Source organism: Macadamia integrifolia, chromosome 5 (genome assembly GCF_013358625.1).
Source record: "Macadamia integrifolia cultivar HAES 741 chromosome 5, SCU_Mint_v3, whole genome shotgun sequence".
Lineage (NCBI taxonomy): Eukaryota > Viridiplantae > Streptophyta > Magnoliopsida > Proteales > Proteaceae > Macadamia > Macadamia integrifolia.
This window is the reverse complement of record NC_056561.1, coordinates 34,585,656-34,604,454: the sequence shown is the minus strand read 5'-3', so window position 1 is coordinate 34,604,454 and position 18,799 is coordinate 34,585,656. Positions and strand designations below refer to the sequence as shown.

At 47.9% G+C, this 18,799-nt stretch overlaps 1 non-coding gene and 2 pseudogenes across 1 annotated transcript in view; all 3 read left to right on the top strand.

Moving 5' to 3' along the window:
- Nucleotides 1-368, top strand: part of LOC122080532 — a 3,371-nt gene extending 3,003 nt beyond the window's left edge. Inside the window, exon 1 of the ribosomal RNA XR_006140815.1 lies at nt 1-368. This exon is cut by the window's left edge and continues 3,003 nt beyond it. This is a non-coding gene — a ribosomal RNA (28S ribosomal RNA).
- Nucleotides 369-10,140: 9,772 nt separating this feature from the next.
- On the top strand, nt 10,141-10,295 carry LOC122080547 (annotated as a pseudogene).
- Nucleotides 10,296-10,528: 233 nt separating this feature from the next.
- Nucleotides 10,529-13,705, top strand: LOC122080535 (annotated as a pseudogene).
- Nucleotides 13,706-18,799: the final 5,094 nt, after the last annotated feature.

Below are 18,799 nucleotides of genomic sequence, written 5' to 3'. Positions count from 1 at the left end.
GATGATAGTGTCATGATAGTAATTCATCCTAGTATAAGAGGAACTATTGATTCACACAATTGGTCATCACGCTTGGTTGAAAAGTAAGTGGCGCGAAGCTGCCATGTGCCGGATTATGACTGAATGCCTCTAAGTCAGAATCCAGGCTAAAGAAGTGATGCTTGTGCCCATCGCCAATTTACCGACCCGCAGTAAGGGGCAAGCCCCCATAGTGGACATGTTGTGTGGGCTGCCTTGAAGCATAATTCCTGTCGGACGATGGGTAGAATCCTTTGTAAATGACTTAAATGCGACGGGGTATTGTAAGTGGTAGAGTGGCCTTGCTGCCAAGATCCACTGAGATTCAGCCCCATGTCGCATCAATTCATCCCCCTGTCTTTTTTCCCTTTTCTTTCCCCCTAAATCTTTCTAATTCCACCCGCACACCCTCCTGAGGCTAGGATTGTGCACACGTGGCCCCAGGTATGCCCCTAAGTGTTAATTGCCCCAACGGTTGCCTAAGTATGGTTATGCGTGTTTCCCAATTGAAGTGTGCCTATACATGCACATTGAGTGCCACTAAGCATACATGTTGTCATGACCTACCCAACATAGGCCCACAGGCAAGGACCAACCAAGAGTGTTCAGCTGAGCAAGTGAGTTCTCAAGCCTTGTACTCAAGAGCTCTCTAGTGCAATACAAGTTCATTCTTGTCAAACTCACTCTTGTGTTCACTTCTTCTCTTCCTAATTCCCTTAAGGAGGGTGGTTAGGCTGATTTAGTGCTAGTGGGAGTGCCAAGAGCCGGCATAGTCTCTTTGAAAGGTCTAAGGCTGTGACAGTTATAGTATTAGAGCTTTGGTTGTGAGGGAGCCAAGCTTGTGGGATAGGAGACAGGAGAGCTAAAACTGTGGAATAGAGACCAACACCTACACAAGTAAGCAACGAAGGAGCGAAGGCGAGTCCGTCGACTTTGGCGTCGCTATGGGGCCTCGCTTAGCTCGAGGGGAGCAAGTATTGGCCGAGGAAAAGTGGTGCCTCAATATTGCGGAGCAAAGTAGGGAGGAGCTTAAAGGCCATGTGGAGCTCAGGGAGGAGCTTGATGGCCAGAGGGGGGAGCTCAAGGGGTCCCTACAAGGTGCTCTCAACACCATAGTAAGTAACCAAGAGGAGATGGTTGCCACATTCAAGGCCCAAGTATGCAAAGGGGTTGGATAAGGTGGAAGCTCATATTGTAGAAGAAGTATGGGAAGAGTAGGAGGATAGTGGCGAGGGAAGCCACTACCTCTCATGACATGTCTAAAGGAGAGGCAGTACGGCACAAGCGTGATAAGAGGAATCGGTTCAAGCCTAGAGAAAAGTGATTCCTATGTGATAAGCTACATTGGTTTAGGGATTGCCCCAGGAGGAAAGCTCTTAGTGCCCTATTGGAGGAAGAGGGCCAAGAGGAAGAGCCACCTTAAATGGGGTCCCCAATGCAGCGTGGTGCCACTAGGGCCAAGATAGGGGTCAAAGCCCTTAACTCTCAAAAGGGGTTGATGTGTGCAAAAGTGTGCATAATGGGATGCCCACACAGGTGAAGGTAGATACAGGAGCCACACACAACCTTGCCTTGATGGAGGAGGCAAACGAACTTGGACCAAGGGTGTCCAAGGTGGAAGGGTGTCCTAAGGCTATCAACTCCAATGAATGCCCCATACATAATGTTGCTCGAGGGGTCGAGACAAACCTTGGGACTAAAGGAGTTCTCCAACACTATCTGGCGCTAGTTGCTTACTTTCCCTTGGACGGGAGGGTAAGATAAGGAGAATTTGGTATCAAGCCATCCATGCCAAGAAGAGGAAGATGCAAAAGAGAGAACGGAGACAACAAGACGACGTTGTAGGAGGCTCAAGTTTTGTGACTACAACAAGAACCCCAATAGGAGTTAATCCTTGCAAGAGGGAGGCTAATTTGGTTGTTGATCCAATCATCCAGAGACACAAACTATCTCCTTAAGTGGAGTATTTAGTCAGTGGAAGGGGTGACCAGAGAGCCAGACGATATGGGAGACAACTGGCATGCTGAGACAGCTCATGAATAAAAGTACCACAAGGAGGTTGCGACGAGGGTGTCACAGATTTAGGTGGGGGAGAGTGTCACGACCTACCCAACATAGGCCCACAGGCCTAGCTCACCAAGCCCATGGACTTAGGCCATTGGGCTAAGTATGGTCCAAGCTCTAGAGTTTTCTACAAAGGTGTAGTAACTCTAGATATTTTATTGTAGATATTTATAGAAGGTATTTATAGGAGATATTTTGGGAGAGATTTCTAGAGCTCCGCTAAGTAGGTGGGAAGCTTCTAGTTTCCTCCCCAACCGTTGGATGGAGAACATTTGTATATATCTTAGACATCCATTGTAACTTGGGATGCCTATAAATAGGTGTTGCCTCATTTGGCAAAGGCACTTACCAAGGACCAACCAAGAGTGTTCAACCAAGCAAATGAGTTATCAAGCCTTGTACTCAAGAATTCTCTAGTGCAGTACAAGTTCATTCTTCTCGAACTCACTCTTGTGTTCACTTCTTCTCTTCCCAAGTCCCTTAAGGAGGGTGGTTAGGCTGACTTAGTGCTAGTGGAAGTGCTAAGTGCCTGTGTGATTGCTTAGAAAGGTCTAAAGCTGTGATAACGTGCCCTTGAAGGGCCCAAGTGTGTGCCTATGCATGCCCCCAACTGTTGACTACATGTGCCCATGTGTGCACATTGAATGGCCGCACAACACCCCAATTGTTGACTACATGTGCACATTGAATGGCCCAAGTGTTGCCTAACTGTGCCCATGCATGCCCACAACTATTGCCTAAGTGTTTACCTAAGTGTGCCTGTGCGTGCTCTTGAATGCCCCAAGTGTCACCTTAAGTGTGCCTATACATGCCCCCAAGTGTTGAATAAGTGTGTCTATGCGTGCACCCAAGTGTAGCCCAAGTGTCATCTAATTGTGCTCTTGAATGCCCCAAATGTTGCCTATGTGTGCTCTTGAATGCCGCATGTGTGCACATATACGTGCTCATGACTATGCCTATGCGTGCCCCCCTAAGTGTGCCTAAGTGCATATGAAGGCAGTGCACAAAGTAGTAGTACCGTACGCATGGTCGCACAAGGTGCATGCATAGTGGCAGGCTGCCGTGCACTTGGCCGCAATCAAGGCCTTACCGCATGGACATGGATGCAAGCTGTCACGTGCACGGGTGCAAGCATGGCTGCGCTACCCAACACAAGGTTACAGGCTAGTGCGCACATGACTACGGACAAGGCTGCACTATCGTGCGCATAGATGGAAGCATGGCTGCACATGTTGCATGCATAATGGTAGGTTGTCTTGAACACGAAGGCACTACCAAGTGCGCATGTGGCAGGTATGGCCTAACAAGGTGCAGGCTACCGCATGCGTGGCCGCAAGTAAGGTTGTACCGCACGAACATGGATGCACGCTATCGTGCATGGGTGCAGGCATGGCTGCACTACCACACGAAAGGCAACTGGCATGGCCGCACAAGGTGTAGGAATCACTGTGGGCAAGGTTGTACCAGCTTGCGCAAGGGTACTGGCTTGGTGGTAGGCTGCCGCGCAAATGGATGCGGGCATGGCTGCAATACCGCACACATGGTTGCATGCCACCTAGCGCACGGATGTGGGTAAGGCTCCACTATTGCGAGCATGGGTGTAGGCTACCACGCGCACATGGCTGGGGGCAAGGGTGCACCACCGCGCATAAGGTGGCAGGCAACAACGCACATTGTTGTGGGAAAGGGTGCACAACCGCATGCAAGGTGGCAGGCACGGCTGCACATGGTTGCAAGCAATGTTGCAAGCTGCGCATGTTGGGCTGCTGCCCGGGCCGCACTTCCACGCACATGGCTGTGACCACGGCTGCACATGCCCTGCACAAGGTTACACACATGGCCGCATGACACACAGATGGCTGCATTGCCGCACCCAAGGTTGCGTTCCTCGCAGCACATGCCACACGCTTGGCTGCACTAACACGCGCAGGGTTGCGGCATGGCCGCATATGCCACGTCCATGGCTGCCCTACCACTTGAAAGGTTGCATGCATTGCTGCACACCGCCTCTAGGTTGCATGCATGGCTGCATTTGCCACGCCCATCGCTACCTTGTCGCGCGCATGGTTTTGGGAGTTGCCGGACATGCCACACAAGAGGTTACAGGCACGGCTGCACCACCGCAAGCAAGGTTGCATTACGTGTTTGCACATGGCATGTGTATGGCTGCACTACCATGCTCAAGTTCGTGGGCATGGCTGCCCATGCGGCAATCATGATGGTTGGCATAGCCACACATGCCATTGGCATTTTAACACATGGTGTGTACAAGGTTGCAGGCATTGCTGTAATTTTATGCCCACATCTGCAGTCCACCATGCACATAGCTGCACGCACATGGCTTGCACATGGGTGCTTCCGTGGTCCCCATGGCCCATGCAACAGAGGCCCCTTTGTGGCCTTCGACTGCACACGAGGCACCGACCGCTGCACACATCAAGGCCATGCCCGCACAACATAGTTTGGGTCTTTAAATCATGTTGTGCAAAACTTCTCCTTGGGTTAGAAAAGCCTTGCAATTGGCTATTTGGCACTCAAAGTACAATCATTTTCACTTAAACCCCGCATTTCCATTTTTTTGGGTATTTTTCGTAATGTTTCAATCATAAAATATTAGAAAACATCAAAATAGGTTGGAATGGTCCAATATCTTTTTAGAACATTCTATCAACCTTTGGAAGACATCCAAAATTTAGTTTTCATAAAAATACATTAAAAGAAAATTTTCATAGTTTTTTCAATGTAAAATGTTTTTTAATGTTAAAAAATTAATAAAAAAAATATTTATCAGAACACTATGATTTTTATATGAAAATAATCTTTGGATTTGTCTCTAATTTCATTCCAAGTTTCATTTGATTTGGATATTTGAAGCTCAAAAAATAGTTTTGTATATTTTTTTTGGGGGGGGGTCATGTCTCCTTCTGGAAAGGGGCAAAGTGCATAAGAGCTACCTTGAGGGAGGTGGGTGCCACTCGCCTCGGGTGGTTTTTGAGGGGCCACATAGTGGGGCACCAGACAATGAGTAGGCATGGTAGGTAAAACCAAAAGACCCATGGCAGGGGAAAAAAAAGTGAAATGGCATGTTAGTTTCGATGAGTTGGCCCTCGGTGTGAGCTGAGGCCTACCATTACGTGCAGCTGGACATGCATGGCTGCCTGCCTTGTGCTACCATGACCCCATAGCTGCTGTCACGTGTGCCAGTCATGGCACAGCATGCCCAACGAAGGTGCACGTCCTTGTGAATGGTTAGCCCTTCTGTCGCACAATGCCACCCCCTTCTATCGTATAGGGTGGCCTACCACCATGGGCCATTAGGCGCACATGGTTGCCTGCTTTGCACTTTTGTGCCTCCACTTTTGCTGCCACATGTGCCCGTCGATGCACAGTATGCGCAAAGAAGGCATGGCATGTGAAAACATGTACATGACGCATCCATTCCGATGGTCAGCCCCTCTACCGCACACAATTACCTGCCATTGTGTGCTGCTAGGCATGCATGGCTGCCTGCTTTGCACTTCTGTGCCTCCACATCTGCTGCCACATGTGTCCATTGCTACATAGCATGCCCAAGAGTGGCATGGCATATGCAAAACACCTGTATGGTACATCGGTTTTGAATATTTGGCCCTTGGTGTGCATTGCGGCTTGCCACGGCGTGCTGCTTGGCCCTCATGGTTGCCTACTATATATGACTATGCCTCGATAGCTACTGCCACCTGCGCTCATAGTTGTATAGAATGCCTAACAAAGGCTTGGCATGTATGTGAAAACAAATACATGGCTTGTCTGTCCAGATGGTCAGCCCATCTATTGCACACCACTACCTGCAACCGTGTGCTGCTGGCCGCGTATGGCTCCCTACTTTCTGTTGCTATGCCCCCATAGTTACTGCTACATGTGTCTGTAGCTGCACAGCATTTTTAAGAGAGGTATGGCATTTGAAAACAAGTAAATGGCCAATGCATCCCGATGTTCAGCCCCTCTGTCATACACCATTGCCTGCCACCTTAGGCTGTTGGGTGCGCAAGGTTTCCTACCTTATGGTGCTGTACCCCCACAGCTACTGTTAGATGCACCCATAGCCTCATGGCACGCCCAATATAGGCCTGGCATGTGAAAAACACCATCAAGGCACGTTAGCTCTGATGACTGCCTCTAATGTGCACTGTGGCCTGCCATGGCATGCTGCTGGGCTTGCATGGCTGCCTGCATAGCAGTTGCCACATATGTCGGTAGCCACACAGCATGCCCAAGAGTTGCATGGCATGTGAAGGACAGTAACATGGTATGATGTTCCGGATGATTAGCCCCTAGTTTTGCACCTTGGCTGGCCAATGCATGTTGGTGGGTTTGCATGGCTGCCTGCACACTGCACCTACACCCTCACTGCAGCCTACTGCCACTTTTGCTAGTTTCTGTATAGCATGCAGAAGAGAGTCATGGCATGTGAAAAACGTGGAAATGATGCGTTGGCCCCATAGATTAATCCCATCTAGGCACTGTGGCAGTTTGATGTGCTTTGCTTCCTACCCTATGCAGTTGTGCTAGTGCCACTTTTTGCGAGTGTGGCCATAGTCGCGCATTTCCACCCCTCTGTGCCCTTTATCTTGTCGTCATATTTAGGTCATGGTGCAAGGGGTGGGATGTTGTCTACATTGACATGCCCAATGAATGGATTTCACCGAATCATTGGTCAAGTCAATGTGCACAACAAATATTTTGTTGGTCCCTCCCCCCCATCCTATTGTTTTTTTTTTTAAATTGCATTATTGTGGGTTTGTGGCTTGCAAGGGTTTTTTCATGCTCGGTTTTGTGGCCTATGCTAATTGGAGAAGTGCGTTTCTATGTCGGGCCTAGGTGTGGAGGTGTTTGCATGCCTTTAGCCGCTAGTGTTATAATACAACATTAACGTAGGTCTCTGGAGAACATAGGTTGCAAGCTTGCAAGTGGAGAAAGATCAAGAGTCCCTCCACCCTCCTTGCTTTTTAAAAAAATTTCCATTCTCGTGGGTATGTTGCTTGCAAGAGTTCTGTCGTACTCGATTTTGTGGCCTTATGGTATTTGGGGAAATGCGTTTCTAAGTCATGCCTAGGTGCAGAGGTGTTTGCATGCGTCCTGCCACAAGTGCTATAATATGACATTAATGTGGGCCTCTGATGAACATTGGTTGCAAGGTTGCAAATAGAGACAAATCACATGTCCCTTCCCCCCTCCCCTTGTTCTTTTAAAAATTTTGCATTATCGTGGGTTTGTTGCTTGCAAGAGCTTTCTCATGCTCGGTCTTGTGGCCTTTGCTATTTGGAGAAATGCATTTCTAAGTCACGCCTAGGTGCGGAGGTGTTTGCATGTCTCCTGCTGCAAGTGTTATAATACAACAATAACGTGGGTCTCTGGAGAACGTAGGCTGCAAGCGTATAGGTGGAGATAGATCTCGAGTCCCTCGACCATTGTGATTGTTGAGATTTTCATCCTTAGCGGGGCTATTGATTTTGCTTCTACCAAATCCTTATTACGTTGTAGTAGGTTTGGTGGTGGATTGTGTCGGTAGTGGACGTAATGCACGTGAGTGGCTATTGTTTTTCTTGTGGTTATGGGCTCTTTGCTTGTGTATTGAACTACTATGCATAGATACCTCTATGGGTTGTAATGGACCAAAAGTGTCTTTGTCAAGACCATGAACATGGTTCCTGTGTTGTTTACCTAGTTGGAGATGCAGCCCCTTCACTCTCATTTCATCCATCTTGCCTACCCTTGTGGTTGGTGTGAGGTGGCTTAGCATACGATGCATATGTCCACTTTCTTTGTGTCAGTGGTGCATGTGCACTGGTTGTGCTCGAGGATACGGGGCATTTTATGGGGCAAGTTAGATGTGTGTGTCCGCTTGAATCCTTTGGTTGCGACTTATTGCATAAGAACGATAGACCACCATTAATGTATGGAGCAGCATCACACAATGCACGGTTGGGGATGTGGTTCATGCAGTGTTTCGGCATCGAGAAAGAAAGTTACCTGGTTGATTCTGCCAGTAGTCTTATGCTTGTCTCAAAGATTAAGCCATGCATGTGTAAGTATGAACTAATTCAGACTGTGAAACTACGAATGGCTCACTAAATCAGTTATAGTTTATTTGATGGTATCTGCTACTCGGATAGCCATAGTAATTCTAGAGACAATACATGCACCAAACCCCAACTTTTGGAAGGGATGAATTTATTAGATAAAAGGTCGACGCGGGCTCTACCTGTTGCTCTGATGATTCATGATAACTCGACGGATCGCATGGCCTTTGTGCCAACGACGCATAATTCAAATTTCTACCCTATCAACTTTTTATGGTAGGATAGTGGCCTACTATGGTGGTGATGGGTGACAGAGAATTAGGGTTCGATTGCAGAGAGGAAGTCTGAGAAATAGCTACCACATCCAAGGAAGGCAGCAGGCGTGCAAATTACCCAATCCTGACACGGGGAGGTAGTGACAATAAATAACAATACCAGGCTCTTCGAGTCTGGTAATTGGAATGAGTACAATCTAAATCCCTTAACGAGGATCCATTGGAGGGCAAGTCTGGTTCCAGCAGCCGCGGTAATTCCAGCTCCAATAGCGTATATTTAAGTTGTTGCAATTAAAAAGCTCGTAGTTAGACTTTGTTATGGGGTCGATCGGTCCGCCTCATAGTGTGTACCGATCGTCTCGTCCTTCTGTCGGCGATGCGCTTCTAGCCTTAATTGGCCAGGTCGTGCCTTCAGTGCTGTCATTTTGAAGAAATTAGAGTGCTCAAAGCAAGCCTACGCTCTAGATACAATAGCATGGGATAACATCATAAGATATCGGTCCTATTGCGTTGGCCTTCAGGATCGGAGTAATGATTAACAGGGACAATCAGGGGCATTCATACTTCATAGTCAGAGGTGAAATTCTTGGATTTATGAAAGATGAACCACTGCAAAAGCATTTGCTAAGGATGTTTTCATTAATCAAAAACGAAAGTTGGGGGCTCGAAGACGATCAGATACCATCCTAGTCTCAACCATAAACGATGCCATCCAGGGATCGATAGAAGTTGCTTTTAGGATTCTGTCGGTACCTTATGAGAAATCAATGTTTTTGGGTTCTGCGGGGAGTATGGTCACAAGGCTGAAACTTAAAGGAATTGATGGAAGGGAACCACCAAGAGTGGAGCCTGTGGCTTAATTTGACTCAACACAGGGGAACTTACCAGGTCTAGACATAGTAAGGATTGACAGACTGAGAGCTCTTTCTTGATTCTATGGGTGGTGGTGCATGACTATTCTTAGTTGGTGGGGCGATTTGTCTAGTTAATTTCGTTAACGAACGAGACCTCAGCCTGCTAACTAGCTATGTGGAGGTGACCCTCCATGGCCAGCTTCTTAGAGGGACTATGGCCGTTTAGGCCACGAAATTTTGAGGCAATAATAGGTTTGTGATGCCCTTAGATGTTCTGGGCCGTATGCGTGCTACAGTGATGTATTCAACGAGTCTATAGCCTTGGCCGACGGGCTCGGGTAATCTTCGAAAATTTCATCGTGATGGGGATAGATCATTGCAATTGTTGGTCTTGAACGAGTAATTCCTAGTAAGCACGAGTCATTAGCTCGCGTTGACTATATCCCTGCCCTTTGTACACACCGCCTGTAGCTCCTACCAATTGAATGGTATGATGAAGTGTTCGGATCACAGCGACGTGGGTGGTTCACCACCGTCGACGTCGTAAGAAGCCCACTGAACCTTATCATTTAGAGGAAGGAGAAGTCGTAACAAGGTTTCCATAGGTGAACCTACAGAAGGATCATTATCGATACTTGTCGAGTGAGACCCGTGAACATGTTGCGTTGCGTGATCAAGGTAGGGCATGGGAGCGTGAGCTCCTTCCTTCTCAACCCTTGTAAAAGGTTAGCCTACGACCCTATGTAGCATTTGACCCAAACATAACCACCACCACATTTGGCGCCAAGGAACTCACAATGGAAAGGACATGACATCATTGCACCTTTGGTGTGGTGTCATCACCCTAGATCCGAATCTTATCTTAACGACTCTCGACAACAAATATCTCAACTCTTGCATTGATGAAAAATGTAGTGAAATGTGATACTTGGTGTGAATTGCAGAATCCCGTGAATCGTCGAGTCTTTGAACCAAGTTTGGCCTTAGGCCATCGGGCTGAGGGCATGCCTGCCTGGGCGTCATGCATCATGTTGCCCCACCTCCTTTGCCCCTTGTGGTGGTGGTGCGAAGCAAAGATTGGCCCCTCGTGTCTTTGTTCGAGGTGCAGTCGACCAAAAGTCAAGGGCCCCTTGTGTGGCAAGCGTCACGATGAGCGGGGGTTCGAGCCACTTTGTCATTGTTCGGACATCGTGTGCGTGTTTTGCTCCCATTGGGCTCTGGTGACCCTGATGGCCATTCGATGGCATTTTGACTGTGACCCCAGGTTAGGCAGGGCTACCCACTGAGTTTAAGCATATAATAAGCAGGGGATAAGAAACTTTTGAGGATTCCCTTAGTAATGGCGAGCGAACCTGGAAGAGCCCATCTTGAGAATCGGGTGGCTTTGTCGTTCAAATTATAGTCTGTAAAAGCATCCTCAATGGCAAACTGGGCTCAAGTCCCCTGGAAGGGGGGCACCGAAGAGGGTGAGAGCCTCGTCATGTTCAGACCTTGTCACACCACGAGGCACTATCGACGAGTCGGGTTGTTTGGGAATACAGCCCTAATTGGGCAATAAATTCCATCCAAGGCTAAATATGGGTGAGAGACTGATAGCGAACAAGTACCACGAGGGAAAGATAAAAAGGACTTTAAAAAGGGAGTCAAAGAGTGCTTGAAATTATCGGGAGGGAAGTAGATGGGGGCCAGTGATGAGTCTCGATCAGATACGGAACGATTAATAGTCGATCTGCCGCTCGACTCGGGGTCTGGATCGATGTGGATTGCGACGGCATCCCAAACCCAGGTTGTTGTGTTATACCTAAGGAGATGTCGTCGCCGCGATCATGGTAGGCAGCGTGCACCTCGATGGCTTGCCTATTGGCAACTGCATGCTCTGGGCATCAGCCTGTCGGGCTCCCCATTCGACCCATCTTGAAACACGGGCCAAGGAGTCTGACATGTGTGCAAGTCAATGGGCGAGTAAAACCCATAAGGTGTAAGGAAGCTGACTTGTGGGATCCCCTTGTGGGTTGCATCACCGACTGACCTTGATCTTCTATGAAGGGTTTGAGTGAGAGCATACCCATCGGGATCCGAAAGATGGTGAACTATGCCTAAGCAGGGCGAAGCCAGAGGAAACTCTGGTGGACGCCTGTAGCGATACTGACAAGCAAATCATTCATCTGACTTGGGCATAGGGGCAAAAGACTAATCAAACTGTCTAGTAGCTGGTTCCCTCTGAAGTTTTCCTCAGGATAGCTGGAGCCTACGGGCTAGTTCTATCGGGTAAACCCAATGATTAGAGGCATCGAGATGCAAAGCCCTCGACCTATTCTCAAACTTTAAATAGGTAGGACAGCATGGCTGCTTCGTTGAGCCACGCCATGGAATCGAGAGCTCCAAGTAGGCCATTTTTGGTAAGTAGAACTGGCAATGTGGGATCAACTGAAAGTCAGCTTACGGTGCCAGATTGCATGCTAACCTAGAACCCACAAAGGATGTTGGTCAATTAAGACAGTAGGACGGTGGTCATGGAAGTCAAAATCTGCTAAGGAGTGTGTAATAACTCACCTACCGAATCAACTAGCCCCAAAAATGGATGGCGCAGAAGCGCACAATCTATACCCAGTCGTCGGGGCAACTAACAGGCCCGGTGAGTAGGAGGGCATGTAAAACCTAGGGTGTGAGCTCAAGCGAAGCGGCCATCAATGCAAATCTTGGTGGTAGTTGCAAATATTCAAATGAGAACTTTGAAGACCGAAGAGGGGAAAGGTTCCATGTGAACGACATTTGCAAATGGGTTAGTCGATCCTAAGGGATGGGGGAAGCCCATCAGAGAGCGTGTACATGTAGGTGCTCTGAAAGGGAATCGGGTTAAAATTCCTGAACTGAGACGTGACAGTTAACGACAACGTTAGGCAGTCTGGAGACATCGACAGGGGCCTCAGGAAGAGTTATCTTTTCTGTTTAATATCCTACCCACACTAAAAATGGCTCAGCCAGAGGTAGGGTCTAGCGGCTAGAAGAGCAGTGCATGTCGCGTGGTGTTCGGTGCACCCCCGACGTTCCTTGAAAATCCAGAGGATCTAGTGCTGACCACGCTCGGTTGTACTTATAACCGCATCAAGTCTCAAGGTGAATAGCCTCTAGTCGATGGAACAATATAGGCGAGGGAAGTCAGCAAAATGGATCCGTAACCTCGAGAAAAAGATTGGCTCTTAGGGCTGGGCACGAGGGTCCCAGTCCAGAACCCATCGACTATCGATGGAGTGGTCGAGCTGCTTTCGTGGTGAGAGCAGGTCACCTCATGCTGGTCGAGGGATGGACTAGGAATGGTCCCTTCGGGGGCCTTCCCCAGGCGTCGAATAGTCAACTCAGAATTGGTACGAACAAGGGAAATCCAACTATTTAATTAAAATAAAGCATTGCAATGGTCGCAGCGGATGCTCACGCAATGTAATTTCTACCTAGTGCTCTGAATGTCAAAGTGAAGAAATTCAACCAAGCATGCGTAAACAGCGGCAGTAACTATGACTCTCTTAAGGTAGCCAAATGCCTCATCATCTAATTAGTCGACTCCATGAGTTAGAGGCGGGGCTTTGCCCCTCCTTTCGGACCCAAGGCCCGTCTCGACAGGGCGATCTAGGAAGAGGACATTGTTAGGTGGTGAGTTTGGCTGTGGCGGCACATCTATTAAAAGATAATGTAGGTGTGCTAATATGAGCTCAACAAGAACAGAAATCTCGTGTGGAACAAAAGGTTAAAAGCTCATTTGATTCTAATTTCCAGTACGAATACGAGCCGTGAAAGTATGGCCTATTGATCCTTTAGACCTTCAGAATTTGGAGCTAGATGTGTCAAAAAAGTTACCATAGGGATAACTGGCTTGTGGCAGCCAAGCATTCATAGCAACGTTGCTTTTTGATCCTTCGATGTCAGCTCTTCCTATCATTGCAAAGCAGAATTTGCCAAGTGTTGGATTGTTCACGCACCAATAGGGAATGTGAGCTGGGTTTAGACCATCGTGAGACAGGTTAGTTTTACCCTACTGATGACAGTGTCGCGATAGTAATTCAACCTAGTACGAGAGAAACCGTTGATTCACACAATTGGTCATCGCGCTTGGTTGAAAAGCTAGTGGCGCAAAGCTACCGTGTGCCGGATTATGACTGAATGCCTCTAAGTCAAAATCCAGGCTAAAGAAGTGATGCCTGCGCCCATCGCCCGTTTGCTGACCCGTAGTAGGGGCCCTCCGACCCCAGAGGCACGTGTCATTAGCCAAGCCCCCATAGTGAACGTGTTGTGTGGGCTACCTTGAAGCGCAATTCCTGTCGACCGATGGGTAGAATCCTCTGCAGATGACTTAAATACGCGACAGGGTATTGTAAGTGGCAGAGTGGCCGTGCTGCCACGATCCACTGAGATTCAGCCCCGTGTCGTATCGATTGGTCCCCTTGTCTTTTTCCCCTTTTCTTTCCCCCCAAATCTTTCTAATTCTACCCCCCACACCCTCCTGAGGCTAGGATTGTCCACGCGTGGCCCCAGGTATGAACCTAAGTGTTAACTACCCCAACGGTTGCCTGAGTTTGGTTATACATGTTGCCCAAGTGAAGTGTGCCTATGCATGCACATTGAGTGCCACTAAGTGTACACGTTGTCACGACCTGCCCAACATAAGCCCATGGACTTAGGGCAATAGCCTAAGTAAGTTCCAAGTTCTAGAGTTTTCTACATAGGTGTAGTAACTCTAGATATTTTATTGTAGATATTTGTAGAAGATATTTATAGGAGATATTTTGGGAGAGATTTCTAGAGTTCTTCACTAAGGAGGTGGGAAGCTTCTAGTTTCCTTCCCAACCATTGGATGGAAGACATTTGTAAATATCTTAGCCATCCATTGTAACTTGGGGTGCCTACAAGTAGGTGTTGCCTCATTTGGCAAAGACACTCACCAAGGACCAACCAAGAGTGTTCAATCGAGTAAGTGAGTTCTCAAGCCTTGTACTCAAGAGCTCTCTAGTGCAATACAAGTTCATTCTTCTCAAATACACTCTTGTGTTCACTTCTTCTCTTCCCAAGTAACTTAAGGCGGGTGGTTAGGCTGACTTAGTGCTAGTAAGAGTACTAAGAGCCAGTGCAGTCTTTTAGAAAGGTCTAAGGCCGTGACAGTTGTCGTATCAGAGCTTCAGTTGGGAGGGAGCCAAGCTTGTGAGGTAGGAGATAGGTGAGCTAAAACTGTGGAATAGAGACCCACACCTACACAAGTAAGCAAAGAAGGAGCAAAGGCAAGTCTGTCGACTTGAGCATTTCTATGGAGCCTAGCTTAGCTCGAGGGGAGCAAGTATTTGCCAAGGAAAAGTGGTGCCTCAATGTTGTGGAGCAAAGTGGGGAGGAGCACAAAGGCCATGTGGAGCTCAAGGGGTCCCTACAAGGTGCTGTCAACACCATAGTAAGTAACTAAGAAGAGATGGTTGCCACCTTCAAGGCTCAAGTATGCAAAGGGATTGGATAAGGTGGAAGCTCGTATTAGAGAAGAAGTATGGGAAGAGTAGGAGGACAGCGGGGAGGGAAGCCACTACCTCTTATGACATGTCTAAAGGAGAGGCACTAAGGCACAAGCATGATAAGAGTAATCAATTTAAGCCTAGAGACATGTGATTCCTATGTGATGAGCTACATTGGTTTAGGGATTTCCCAGGAGGAAAGCTCTTAGTGCCCCATTAGAGGAAGAGGGCCAAGAAGAAGAGCCACCTTGCATGGGGTCCCCAATGCAACGTGGTGCCACCAGGGCCAAGATAGGGGTACTAAAGGTGTTCTCCAACACCATCCAGGGGCTAGGTGCTTACTTGCCTTTGGATGGGAGGGCAAGACAAGGAGAATTTGGGAGCAAGCCATCCATGCCAAGAAGAGGAAGATGCAAACGAGAGAACGGAGACAACCAGATGACGTTGTAGGAGGTTCAAGTTATATAACTACAACAAGAACCCCAATAGGTGTTACTCCTTGCAAAAGGGAGGCTAATTTGGTTGCTGATCCAATCATCCAGAGACACAAACTATCTCTTTACGTGGAGTATTTAGTCAAGTGGAAGGGGTGACCAGAGAGCGAGATGAGATGGGAGACAACTGGCATGCTGAGACGGTTCGTGAATAAAAGTACCATAAAGAAGTTACGATGAGGGTGTCACAGATTTAGGTGGGGGAGAGTGTCATGACCTACCCAACATAGGCCCACGGGCCTAGCTCACCAAGCTCATGGACTTAGGCCGTTGGGCTAAGTAAGGTCCAAGTTCTAGAGTTTTCTATAAAGGTATAGTAACTCTAGATATTTTATTTTAGATATTGTAGAAGATATTTATAGGTGATATTTTTGGAGAGATTTCTAGAGCTCCGCTAAGGAGGTGGGACGCTTCTAGTTTCCTCCCCAACCGTTGGATGGAGGACATTTGTAAATATCTTAGCCATCCATTATAACTTGGGGTGCCTATAAAGGCACTCACCAAGGACCACCCAAGAGTGTTCAACCAAGCAAGTGAGTTCTCAAGCCTTGTACTCAAGAGTTCTCTAGTGCAATACAAATTCATTCTTCTCAAACTCACTCTTGTGTTCACTTCTTCTCTTCCCAAGACCCTTAAGGAGGGTGGTTAGGTTGACTTAGTGCTAGTAGAAGTGCTAAGTGCTAGTGCGGTTGCTTAGAAATGTCTAAAGCCATGACAACGTGCTCTTTAATGGCTCAAGTGTGTGCCAACACGTGCCCCCAAGTGTTGACTACATGTGCCTGTGTGCACATTGAATGGCTGCACAACACCCCAAGTGTTGACTACATGTGCACATTGAATGGCCCAAGTGGTACCTAACTATGCCCATGCAAGTCCACAACTGTTGCCTAAGTGTGCACCCAAGTGTGCCTATGTGTGCTCTTGAATGCCCCAAGTGTTGCCTTAAGTGTTCCTATACATGCCCCCAAGTGTTGAATAAGTGTGTCTACGCGTGCACACAAGTGTAGCCAAAGTTTCGCCTAATTGTGCTCTTGAATGCCCCAAATGTTGCCCAAGTGTGCTCTTAAATGCCGCAAGTGTGCACATATACGTGCCCATCACTATGCCTACGGATGCCCCCCTAAGTGTGCCTAAGTGCATATGAAGGTAGTGCACAAGGCAGTAGTACCGCACGGACATGGATGCCTGCTGTCGCGTGCACGAGTGTAAGCATGGTTACGATACCCCTCACAAGGTTGCAGGCCAGTGCATAGCAATACGTGCATGGCTTACACATAGGTGCTGCCGTGGTACCCTTGGCCCATGCAACAGAGGCTCCTTTGTGGCCTTTAGCTGCACACGAGGCACCGACTGCTGCACACGTCAAGGCCATACCCACACAACATAGTTTGGGTCTTTAAATTATGTTGTGAAAAACATCCCTTTAGGTTAGAAAAAGCCTTGTAATTGGCTATTTGGTGCTCAAAGTACAATCATTTTCACTTAAACCCCGCATTTCCATTTTTTTGGGTATTTTTTGTAATGTTTCAATCATAAAATATTAGAAAATATCAAAATAGTTGGAATGGTCCGATATCTTTTTAGAACATTCTATCAACCTTTGTAAGACATCCGAAATTTATCAACCCCAATAGTTTTTTGAATTTAATATTTTTTTAATATTAAAAAATTAATAAAAAAAATAAATATTTATAAAAAAAATAGGATTTTTATATGAAAATAATTTATGGATTTTTCTCTTTTTCATACCAATTTTCATTTGATTTGGATATTTGAAGCTAAAAAACTAGTTCGGTATATTTTTTGGTGGGGGTCATGTCTCCTTCTGGAAAGGGGCAAAGAGCATAAAAGCAACCTTTAGGAAGGGGGGTGCCACTCTCCCCAGGTGGTTTGCTAGGGGCCGCATAGCAGGGCACCAGACAATAAGCGGGCTTGGTAGGAAAATCCAAAAGACCCATTGCATGGGAAAAAAAGTGAAATGGCACATCGGTTTCGATTAGTTGGCCCTTAGTGTGCACCGAGGCCTGCCACTGCATGTGGCTGGACACGCAAGGCTGTGAGCCTTCTGCTTCCATGACCCCACAACTGCTGTCATGTGTGCCAGTCGTCGCACAGCATGCCCGAGGAAGATGCACATCCTTACGAATGGTAGCCCTTCTATCGCACAACACTACCCCCTTCTGCCGCACAACGTTGCCTGCCACCCTGAGCCATTGGGAGCACATGGCTGCTTGCCATGCGCTGCCATGCCCCCACTTCTGTTGCCACATGTGCCATCGATGCACAGCATGCCCAACGAAGGCATGGCATGTCTATCCCGATGGTTAGCCCCTCTGCCACACACAGTTGCCTGCCATTGTCTACTGTTGGGTGTGCATGGCTGCCTGTCTTGCAGTGTGGTGCCTCCACATTTGCTGCCACAAGCACCTGTCGCTGCACTGCATGCCCAAGAGTGGCATGGCATGTGCAAAACACTTGCATGGTACATCAGTTTCAAAGATTTGGCCCTTGGTGTGTGTTGTGGCTTGCCACAGCATGCTGCTTGGCCCTCATGGTTGCCTACTATATATCGCTATGCCTCGACAGCTACTACCACCTATGCTTATAACTGCATAGAAAACCCAATAAAGGCTTGGCATGTATGTGAAAACAAGTATATGGCTCGTTTGTCCAGATGGTCAGCCCATCTGCCGCACACCACAACCTGCAACAGTGTGCTGCTGGGCTAGCATGGCTCCCTACCTTCCGCTGCCATGCCCCCATAGTTACTGCCACATGTGTCTGTAGCTGCATAGCATTTTCAAGAGAGATATGGCATTTGAAAACAAGTAAATGGCCAATGCATCCTGATGTTCAGCCCCTCTGCCACACACCGCTGCTTGCCACCCTGGGCTGTTGGGTGCCCGAGGGTTCCTACCTTGTGCTGTCGTGCCCCCACAGTTGCTGCCAGATGTGCCTGTAGCCATATGGCATGCTCAAGATAGGCCTGGCATGTGAAAATCACCATCAAGGCACGTTGGTTCCGATGACTACGTTTGATGTGCACTATGGCCTGCCATGGCATGCTGCTGGGCGTGCATGGCTGCCTGCATAGCTGCTACCACATACGCCAGTAGCCACACAGGATACCCAAGAGTTGCATAGCATGTGAAGGATAGTAACATGGCATGATGGTCTGGATGATTAGCCCCTTGTTTTGCACCCTAGCCGGCCAATGCGTGTTAGTGGGTTTGCATGGCTGCCTACGCGCTGCACCTACACCCTCACCGCAACCTACTGTCACTTTTTCTAGTTTCTGTACAGCATGCCCAAGAGAGTCATGGCATGTGAAAAACGTGGAAATGACGCATTGGCCCATTGATTAATCCCATCTAGGCACCGTGGCAGTTTGACGTGCTTTGCTTCCTGCAATGTGTAGTTGTGCTAGTGCCACTTTTTGCGAGCATGGCCATAGTCAGGCATTTCCACCCTTATGTGCTCTTTGGCTTTTCATCATATGTAGGTCATGGTGTAGGGGGTGGGCTGTTGTCTACAATGACATACCCA